Source organism: Mus caroli, chromosome 17 (assembly GCF_900094665.2).
Source record: "Mus caroli chromosome 17, CAROLI_EIJ_v1.1, whole genome shotgun sequence".
NCBI classification, from domain to species: Eukaryota; Metazoa; Chordata; class Mammalia; order Rodentia; family Muridae; genus Mus; species Mus caroli.
In genome coordinates this window covers 27983155-27991625 of record NC_034586.1, presented here as the reverse complement: position 1 = coordinate 27991625, position 8471 = coordinate 27983155, and the positions used below count along the sequence as shown (strand labels likewise).

The 8471-nt window shown below is 52.3% G+C and overlaps 1 long non-coding RNA gene across 1 annotated transcript in view; it reads right to left on the bottom strand.

Moving 5' to 3' along the window:
* The window catches only part of LOC110312608, a 30308-nt gene extending 22964 nt beyond the window's left edge, over positions 1-7344 (bottom strand). Inside the window, exon 1 of the long non-coding RNA XR_002380064.1 lies at positions 6788-7344. This is a non-coding gene — a long non-coding RNA (uncharacterized LOC110312608). The remainder of the gene's footprint in view (positions 1-6787) is intronic.
* Between the last annotated feature and the right edge of the window lie 1127 nt (positions 7345-8471).

Here is an 8471-nt window from a genome sequence, read left to right as displayed (position 1 = left end):
GATGCTTGCTTGACCACATCACACCACAGTCAAGAGCAGAGAAAGAAGTGAGTGGATGCTTGCTTGACCACATCACACCACAGTCAAGAGCAGAGGGAAAGAAGTGAGTGGATGCTTGCTTGCTTCCTTGTGTCGAGCTGGAACGTTACGCTCTTAAACAGTTTAGAAACCCTTGTTTGGGGAATGATGCCACCTACAGTAGGCAGTGTCTTCCCACATCAATTTGACTTAATTACGACAATCTCCTAAAGACATCCTTTCAGGTCAACTTGATGTAGGCAACTTCTGTTACCAGGTGATTTGTAAGTTCCGTCATTGTGACAAAACTGATCATCATATCAGATGGTTTCAATTTTTGGATCTTGGGTTGGAACCAATAAAGGGACTCAAAACAAAACAAAAACAGGCAAACAAACCAAAAGGGGAAAAAAAAAAACCCTACAAAACTCAATAGTGTTATTTTGAGAACTTACTTTTTTCTTTAAAAAATTTATTATTATTATCATTGTTGTTGTTTTTTGTTTGTTTGTTTTTTGAGACAGGATTTCTCTGTGTAGCCTTTGTTGTACTGGAACTCACAAAATAACACCAAACCCAGTACATAGGAAGCGGCCGGGCTCACCTGCAGAACTGCCCGGACAAGGCAAGACAGCCTACAGGACAGCAAAACAGGGCACAAAGAATGAGAGCCCAGGAGAGAGAGCAACAGACATAAGAGACAAACAAACCCCTAGGTGGCACCAGAGAATGACTGCCCTGGAGGGGAGAAAGTGGGGTACTGGGTGCTGGGAACACGCCACACACACACTCTGTGTGCTGGTGTTTGCTTTGTGCTAAGCCACTGAGCTCGAGTGCTTGCGGTTTGCATCCAGAAACTCATCCAGTTGAGCCAGTATTACCACCAGAGCAATGTGATGGAAATCAGCAGTGGTTTTAATCCAGAAATATAAAAACGACACTTTTTTTTTGCTCGCCTATCTATTCCAGACTTCTGTGCACCAATATAGGTTCCAGGGTCTCAAATCCCTTAAAATTCTAATCAACTGTGATGAGCCAGGCTGGAAGTGGCGATGACACGCGTCCTGGAAACCCTGCCAAGCTGTCCTGTACCGCTGCTTCTGCATGTGTTGATAATTAATCCTTCGGAGCGGGCGCATGAATGTGAGAAATTGGCTATTTTCCGCTTCTGAATGATGGCTCTGAGCCACTACGGCAGCTTTTCCATTTCAAATCTGACTGTCAAAAGTGGTGTATTAATCAGTATTTCATACGTCAGTTTCAACATTCCCAGAATCCGCCTCCCCAAGTGCACATACAAAGCGCAGCCATCCTCAGCCGAGAAGGCAAGGGCGGGGCCTTGCTTCAGGTGGTGACTCTTTCTTTCTCTTTGCACTACTCCATCCTCTGAGAGGCTATGGCTGTGACTCCGGAGCTCACTTCCCTGCAAAGTAGTGGCTCTTGGCTGAGTACTTCCAACAGGAAGACAGAGCAGGACCGGAGGGTGGCAGACGGTGCCACTATCCAATGGCCCCCTGGGCGACTTCCCCAGAAGCAGTTTTTTAAAAATTATTATTATTATATTTTTTTTGGTGTGGTTAGCTGTTTTGAGACAGGATTGCTCTTTGTAGCCCAGGCTGGCCGTGAACTCAGAAGTCCACCTGCCTCTGCATCCGGTGTGCTGATTCTGATGTCATTTATGAGCCTCCAGACTCACATCCACTACAGACGACCTGAATGTCTCAGCCAAGCTGTATACTAGAGAAAGTGCCTACTGTTACAAAACTCAGTGGAGACACAGCTCTAGCAGATGTAGGTCTGGCTGACCACATAAGCACTGACTAGTGCTGGAGACACACTGGTACTGAGCGACAGCTGTGCTGAGAACCATATCTGGCTGAGGTGTTGCTTGGGTCAGCCTCTCAGAATGTCCAGCAGGGGGGCTGGTGAGATGGCTCAGCAGGTAAGAGCACCCGACTGCTCTTCCAAAGGTCCTGAGTTCAAATCCCAGCAACCACATGGTGGCTCACAGCCATCTGTAAGGAGATCTAACTCCCTCTTCTGGTGTGTTTGAAGACAGCTACAGTGTACTTACATATAATAAATAAATAAATCTTAAAAAAAAAAAAAACCTCCAGTTTAAAAGAAAAAAAAAAAAAAAGAATGTCCAGCAGGAGGCAGGGCTTCCAGACCTACTGATGGATGAGTCTGGGGGCTGGGCAAACTGGACAGCATTAGTCTGTGGAGAAGCCTCAGGCTGTCCCCCGCAGTAAAGTACCCCAACCAGCCTGTTATACTTCCTCCCTCCCACTGTCAGGGCCACCAACGTCCAAGAGTGCAAAAGGCACCCAGGAAAGAGAAAGTTAAAAAAACAAGGGAAGGTTGCTTTTTCCTACTTCCTGCTGCCCATGGCTGCCAGACGAGGCTCCTCCCCCTGACCCTCAAGCAACCCTCAGACTCCGCCCATGCCCGTGCCCCGCCCCCTCCTCTCCAGCAGTGAAGCGTGCTGTGCTGGCATGGCTGCCGGTGGGCAGGTGATACACATCCCAGGGACCTCCTGCCCGTCCCCATTGCTGCATCACCAAGCCTCCAGCAAAGAGGCTCGGACAGCCTGAAACCTCGCTGCCTGGCATAGCGCATTTAGAGTAACAGCTCAGCTAATCTCTTCCAAGGGAAGCAGAGCTGCTCAGCACAGCAGGAGTCGGGTGAGCTCTGGAATATTCCAGTGTGGTTCTTCCATAGGCATCTAGGGACAGAGAGGAGTGTGGGGGTGGGGGACAAGCTGAGTCTCACAGGTGTTCCCAGGCTGATGCTTAAGCCTCTCACAGATGGGAATCAGCAAGCAGGCTGGGCAAGCCTGAGCAATCTAACAGTCAAAAGTCACACATCCCTTCCTGCCTCCCACCACTGGTCTTTGATCAGCCTTCCCACTCAGCCGGACCACACCCTCTGCTCTCTGTGGTGAACTGCTACTAGACAGCTTGCATCATACACAGTATCTCCTCTCCTACCCTGCTTACTCCAGGTCCTGCATCCACCCCCAGCCTGGCTCACAGCCCTCGCTGCCAGGATTACAGTGCTAGACAGGCATAGCCAGGGACCATGTGTAGCTGCTGAGGTCTGTCTGTGTTGGATGGGCTGCACAGTGAAGCCCTAAGGGCAGTGGGCTGTGCTGAGCTCACTGTGGGATCCTTAGGACAACCTTGTCAGCATGGGATGCTGCCAGGTCACTCTGAGACTCGGTAACCCAAATACAAGCTCTGGATGGTCACCGAGAAGCAAGAGGGTCAGGAGATGCCCATCACCTCCTTGTCTCCCTGCTGGCCAGTTCTCACATCTGGCTCAGACAGCTGGGAGTGACTGAGCTTCTGGGGGGCTGCCAAAACAGCATTCCTGACCCCCAAATGAGTTGCTCAATGTGGCCTTAGCTTACCCCTAGAGGCCACTGTCTCAGAGGGACTCCTGCTCTGGTCTAGGGTCACCCTCCCACAGGGCGTCCTGCACACTACCCCCAGGATGTCCCAGAGTGAGTGGGGGTAGTAGGATCTCACAGCCGCTCATAGCAGCTGGCCTCTGGGTGGGCTATGTCTTGTCTGCCTCAGTTAAGCTACATAAGGGGCTGTTTTTTTCCAGGAGACAACTGAGGGTAAGACAGGGCAGGACCAGGATGGACCCCTCAAGACCCCTCCCCTGACCCTTACCTGCTGCAGAACTCTGGAGAGTGGGCTCTGTACCCCCAGTGGGCAGCATAGTAGAGCATACCTTAGATGTGGGGGTTGCAGGTGAGCCAACCCTGAGGGCATGAGCACAGGAAAGCTGGTCCTACCCCGGGTCTGCTGGGCAGTGGCTGGGATAAGGGAGGAGATGCTGTGGTGGTATGAATACATTTGCCCCCAGAGACTCATGTGTATCAATGCTTGGCCCACAGGAAGTGGCACTATTAGGAGGTGTGGTCTTTTTTGGATGGAATAGATGTGGCCTTGTTGGAGCAGAGCAAATGTGCCACTGCACAGATGGGTTTTGAGGTTTCCTAGTGTTGCTCAAGCTCCACCCAGTGCAGAATAACACCCCGCCCCCGGCTGCCTGAGGAATAGACTTCTGCTGCCTTTGGATCAAGATGTAGAACTCTTGGCTCCTCCAATACCATGTCTGCCTGCAAGCTGCCACGCTTCCCCCCATGATGATAATGGATTGAACCTCTGAAACTGTAAGCCAGTCTCAATTAAATGTTTTCTAAGGGTTGCCTTGGTCATGTTGTCCCTTCACAGCAATGAAACCCTAAGACAGATGCCCTCCTTCCATCCCTTGTCCCTTGCCACCTATGACAGGCGGGAGAGCTGGTCCCAGGGTCATGAAAGGAAAAGAACTGGCTCTGTCTCTCACAGGCTGTAACACTCAGGAGAGTGGACCCTGCACCTTGCCTAGGCAGCAGGTTAAAGCTGGCTCTGGTTACAGGGGTTGCAGGTGAGCCATCCCCAGTGCCTGAGAGCAGAAGAGCTAGCCACACCCCTCACCTGCTCCACTCTAGGAGAGAGCCAGCCCTGCATCTCTCCTGGGCATCACAACAGAGCCATAGCTGAAGGCAGGAGAGCCCTCCTCCTTGCTGGCTGTTCTGTTGGATGGGTCAGCCAGGGCAGGGCAAAATAGCTCACCTCCGTGGTATGGGTATAGTGGGCTGACCAGCTCAGGTACCTCTCAGGCCCAGATCCAGGGCTTTGAATTGGCCTACCTTAGCATCTATTCCATCAATGAGCTGCTGGAGTGTGTGATGGAGCCTATCCCACAGATCAAAACTACAGGATCTCCATGACACAGAGCAACAATGGGGAATCTGAGGGGAGTCCCAGTGAGGTTCCTGTATGGATGGTGTAGCAGATGCCAGAGGCCCTGTACCTGACAAACTCATTGCAATGAACGTTTGCAAGCAAAGAAGTGTGTACATAAGGATACACTGTGGGACACACTACAGCTTCCAGAACGAGATTGTTTGCCCCTTTTTTTTCACTGTTAGAGAGGAGGTGAAAGGGTAGAGGGTGGGTACAGGGGCAGAGATGAGTGGGACTGGAGTGCATTGAGAAATTCACAAAGAGCCAATAAAAGGTGAGGAGGAGGAATGAGAGAAGGGGGAGTGATCCCCTCCCTTGAGCAGTTGGAACCCCATATCTTCAACCTGAATAAGGACACTGAGCCCTTGGTGCAGTCTAGAGGACAGAGGACCAGGGGACCCAGGGACAGTGTGCCAGGTGAAGGAAGAGTACCAGTAAGTGGAAGAGACAAGCAACGCAGGACACAGAGCCTCAGAGGCCTGCACACCTCTGCCAGACAAGACCGGACTGCAGGAAGCTCAGCCTGGCCCCACCCTCCCTGCTGTCCCTGCTTCAGGGACTCTGCCCCTTTGCTCCTTAGTACAGTCTTACCTCAGGGACCTTGATACCCCAATCCTGGCCCCCTAAGCAAGAAAGCAATGGTTAAGAGAATGAAGCACCAGACCAGTGCATTCTGGGTAGAACAAGAATGGGTACCCCGTGTCCTGTGTTGCTTGCCTTTTCCACTTGCTGGTACTCTTCCTTCACCAGGCACACTGTCCCTGGGTCCCCTGGTAGACCCAGTGTGGGTGAAGCACTGTTTATCAAGCAACAGGGGATCAAACACTCAGCAACTGCCCTTGCCTACGGACTTTGATCTCCTATGCTGTACATTAACAAACAATTGCTCTATTTGTCTGACAAGCATGCCTGACTCAGGACAGCCCTTGAGTGTCCTTAGATGCAGTTCTGGCCACCTGTCTTCCTTCCAGGTCCTTCCTGCGGGTCCATGGTAGCCCGCTGCTCCTTCCTAATGTCCCTTGGGGGTCAATACAGTGGCTGGACATGAGCTGGAGGGATGCAGAAACCTGCCACCTTGCTCAGTGACCAGCCAAAATGGTACATTGCAGGAGGCCACACCTGGCTGCCCAAGCCAGCCCAATCTTCCTGCTGGACCGGCCAGGCAAGAAAGCTCCAGTCAGCCTGACATTGCCTCTGGCTTCCATTCTAATGCCCATGACAGCCTGGTTCCCTCCAAGGACAACCAGTCACAAGCAGGAAGCACCGCTTACCAGAAATAATCAGAGACAGCCTCATTCATTACACACCTCACAGGAGAGAGGCTCTGGGAAGACAAGACTACAGCCCTTCTAACAGGTTGCTTCCAAAGCCAAACTCAGCAAACTGTGCTATCTTTTAGGCATAGAAGCAAGCATGCGGGAGGTGCAGAGTGGTTCTAGTCTCATCTCTGAGGATGACAGCCCACCCTAAGAGTGGCCGGACCCAATCGTGGGCCCAGCCTCCTTCTTGGCCCAAGTTCACAGAATGGACAGAAGCAGAGCGTGGATTTCAACAGAGTGCGAGCAATCACTAGCCAATGTGTCTACCAAGAGGCTCTCTGCGCTCTCAAACGGAAGGATTCTCCCGGCTCAGCATTTCAATGCTTCGGGAACCCCCCCCCCGCCCCGCCCACTGTTAGCCAGGCAACCAGAAGCAACAGGGACCCTAAGGAGCTACCGCGTGCACCACAGCCGGGCAGGGGGCTTCCTGCCACCTGCACTTCCCCACTGTAAGCTCCCCAGGGTAGTCCACGCCCCCGGCCTGCGTGCGCCAGTATCTGTCCTCAGCTCACCCAGCGCTCGATGGGGGACCCAAAAGGATGGCAGCAGAGGGCCAAGGTCATTAGTTGGAAAAGGCCACTTAGCAAACCCGCAGACCTGCGAGCGAGCAAGCCGGCTTGGTTACATAAGCAGTGGAGCGCATACCTCCAGAGGGAACATGGCCGCTCTGTTGCCCACGTAGCTCTGGATGGAGAGCACCCCGCATTCGCCCCTCATGCCAGGAAATATGTAGTGGCGCGTGGTTCAGGTGGTGTCACGGGCTGGGGTTGCTCAGGCAGCTCGTTCTCTGCTCTGAGAGCTTTAAGCACGCGCAGTCGCTAGGCTTGGACGCACCCCGCCTCCTCTGACCTCAACAGGCCCGCTGCTAACCCGCGAGTCCCCCGCGGCGAGGGCAGGGTTGAAGGTGCAGCCTCACGCAGGCCCCGCCCCTCGGGGCAAAGGGACCTGTGGAATCCAGCACGTGAGCTCCTTCCTCTGTGCTCCAGCACGTGGGCTCACGCCCCTTTTGCAGACCGGGCTCTGCATCAGCTGGCCCGTCTGGGTCACACTCCCCAGCACGGTTCGTTCCTCCTTGACCCGGGGTGCTGATCGCTCCATGGGTGGCACACTCCGGAGCTGCTGTCCAAAGAGTTCCCACTGAGCTCCAGAGCCTGAAGACCCTCAGAGATCAGGAGATCCTTTCTAGCCACGCGGCCTGCGTGGAATCCCAGATCCAGTATGGTGCACAGGCATCTGAACTCAGACTACCCTGAGTCAAGAGTCACGTGTCTCTTCTAAACATACTACAGATCTTCTCTAGGCTCAAGTCTGCTCAGAGTCACTCATGGGAACGGATTTGAAGCGGCTGCACTGGTCTTCCCCTCTTCACTACTCACCAAGTCCTCTCAGTCCTAGGGAAAGCGCATCTCTCTTCCTGTCTCATCTCCAGACCTACACTCGGCAGTCCTGTGCTCACGGACACATCAGGGTCACAGATTAGCGGCACAGGCCAGCATGTAAAGTTGGCTTTATCTTGGTGAGAGAGAGTGCTGGGGACCAGATCTGCTCGGAAGGGAAAGGAAAGTTCCCATTGCTTGAGGAATGTACCAGAAAGTGGTATTGAGGCTCCGTTGGTGATGTGCATACCAAGGCCCCAGCGCTAGAAAAGCTGAAAAGAAGCATGTTATAAGGAATGCTTGGCTGGAACCAACCAAATGGAAGTACATGGTAGGAATACTTAATTGCTTGCTGATAGTAAAGTTTACTGGATACTATGTATGTGCTAAACGTTTCTTGTAACTGAATCTTGCTAGCCTGGAGCAATGGTGCACATTTATAATCCCAGCATTTCTGTGTTTGTGTATGTGTATAGAAGACCTCTGGTGTTATACCTAGGGAGGGGCAATTCACTTTGAGCTTTTCTTTAGCTTTTGAGACAGGGACTCATGATGTCTCTCTCCCTGACCCAGCTCATTCTCTAGACCAAGCTGGCCTTGAACTCAGAGGCCCACCTAACTTGAGTGCCAGGATTAAAGGTGTACGCCAGCACACTTGACTCTGCCTTGCATTTATTTTATGTATTCATTTGTTTAGATGCCCTACTGGGACCTGGAAGTTCTCTCTTAGTTTGTCTAGGTTTCCTGGCTATGAGTCCCAGGGGTCCACCTGTTTCTAATTCCTCACTGCTGGGATTACAAATTTTGTTCTATCTGGAGAGTGGTGGCTCACGACTTTAATCTCAGCACTTGGGAGGCAGAGGCAGGAGGATTTCTGAGTTTGAGGCCAGCCTGGTCTACAGAGTGAGTTCCAGGACAGCCAGGGCTATACAGACAAACCCTGTCTCAAAAAA